Here is a 2,164-nt window from a genome sequence, read left to right as displayed (position 1 = left end):
AATAATTGGATCATGTGCCAAAGGCTTGGACACCAGTCCTTGGCGCTATTGAGAGGAGTTGGAAAAGTTAAGAGATGGGGCCTCATTGGAGGAACGAGATCAGTGGGGCAGAGCCTTGAAGGGGCTACTGGGATCCCTGCCTCTTCTTTCTTTTGCTTCCTGTCTCCCATGAGGTAAGCAGTTGCCCTCGCCACTAATTTGCACCATGTGTTGTGCTGACGTAGACCCAAAGCAACAGGACCAAACAACCCAGGACTGAACTCTCTGAAGCCATGAGCCAAAATAAAACTTTCTGCACTTTTAAGTTAAGTCATTTCAAGTATTTTTTCTCAGTTACAGAAAGCTTAGTAACATGATGTGATTCCTTCAAAGTAGAACAAATCAACAATATAGACTGTAACTGTATGTCTTAGTTATTTTTCCCTCATTGCTGAGACAAAATACCTGGCACCCAGAATTCAGGAAGGAAAGGTTTATTTAGTGCACAGTCTGTGGAGGTTTCAATCCATACTTGGCTGGCTCCGAGGCAGGGTGGCACATGGCAGAGGACAACTGTTCACGGTGGTAGAAAGCAGCAAGAGCAACAAGAGCAAAGGGAGGAGCTGCAGTAAGCAGCCTCTTTCCTTCCCTTACATTGCATGCAAACTACTCACCCCAGGGGCAGGAGTAGCTCTCACACCCATAATCCCAGCATTGTACTATGGATCAATCATAAACTCCAGAAGCCCGCCCCATGACTGCTTGAGGATTTGGGGGAACATGCAGACACAAACCATAACACTGTATCTATTTAATATATTATAGTAAGTACTATGCAGTCAATTAAGACATACACACCTACATACATACATACATACAAAGTATGCATAAGAATTAGAAAGGAGTTTCCCGGTACCGGAGAAAAACCAAAACAAACAAACAAACAAACAAACAAAAAAGAATTAGAAAGGAGTGAAATTTGATTCACAAGTGACACATATATTAATATTGCACATTGAACTCCTTGTATATATTTATTTCTGAAGTTAGAAACAAATGTTTTTAAAATACCATGTAAAATAAATAAAAATTAATTTGTACTGACAAATCTAACATGTTTTCAGAAACTACTTATACAATAAGAATTCTTCAAAGACACTTACAAATACATAAATAGCCATTAATGTGAAGATAAAAAATTTGCAAGATACCAAACACCGTGAAAAAAATACAGTATAGGAAAAAAAAATTTCAAAGCAAAACCCCAAAGTATGTTAGAAACTTTTCAAGTTGACTTAATTTATTCACACTGTTGACAGTCTCTCAAAACAGTCAACATATTCTTGGGAAAACATTACATAGGGACATGCGCTACTAAAAGACAATGTAGGTCCAGTGTGGTGGTGCAGGCCTGTAATCCCAGCACTCCAGAGGCTGAGGCAGGACGATTGTTGTGAATTCCAGACCAGCCTGGGCTACAAAGTGAGCTCAAGGCCAGCCTGAACTGCATGGAGAGACCCAGTCTCCAAAAGGCAAAAAAAAAAAAAAAAAAAATGTATTCAAACAGTTCATTAATCATTAAACAGGACCAAGAGTGGTTACTTTTTTGTGGGAAGAACAGAAGCATGCATTTACTTTCTTGCCCAGAGGCTATATTCTGGTTTTTCAGAGATCTTCCCCACACTGGGACAATAGAGTAATGACAATTTGTTCATTGGAGTTGGTGAACAGAAACTGCTAGACACCTAAGATGCTTATATATGTATGGAAATGTGGGTTGGTTGAGGTTTTTAAGGTTAAATGGCCTGTAGCATGTGGAAAAAATAACATGACTGCTTCTTTCAGCTCCTCTCATTGACAAAGTCTTTGGCAGACTTCCTTAAATATTAGAGGTAGCATATACCAAATCCATAGATGATAATCTTCCAACTAACCATTGTGTCTGAGAAATGAACATAGGGTAGAAGAGACCCTAACTGGCTGAGGTTTTAGTGTAAGATATCTTTTATGTGCATTGTATGTCCCAGGAAACTAATTGTGTTAGAAATGTTACAGTTCTAAATGGCGCTGTATACTGTCTGCTAAACCAAATATCAGCCATTCAGGAGTGTTACAAAGATACAAAACATGGTCTATGACAGAAAACTATCTATCTATCTATTTATCTATCTATCTATCTATCTAT

Source organism: Chinchilla lanigera, unplaced genomic scaffold (genome assembly GCF_000276665.1).
Source record: "Chinchilla lanigera isolate Chin_1 unplaced genomic scaffold, ChiLan1.0 scaffold00034, whole genome shotgun sequence".
NCBI classification, from domain to species: Eukaryota; Metazoa; Chordata; class Mammalia; order Rodentia; family Chinchillidae; genus Chinchilla; species Chinchilla lanigera.
The sequence above is the reverse complement of the archived record's forward strand: the minus strand, read 5'-3'. Positions refer to the sequence as shown.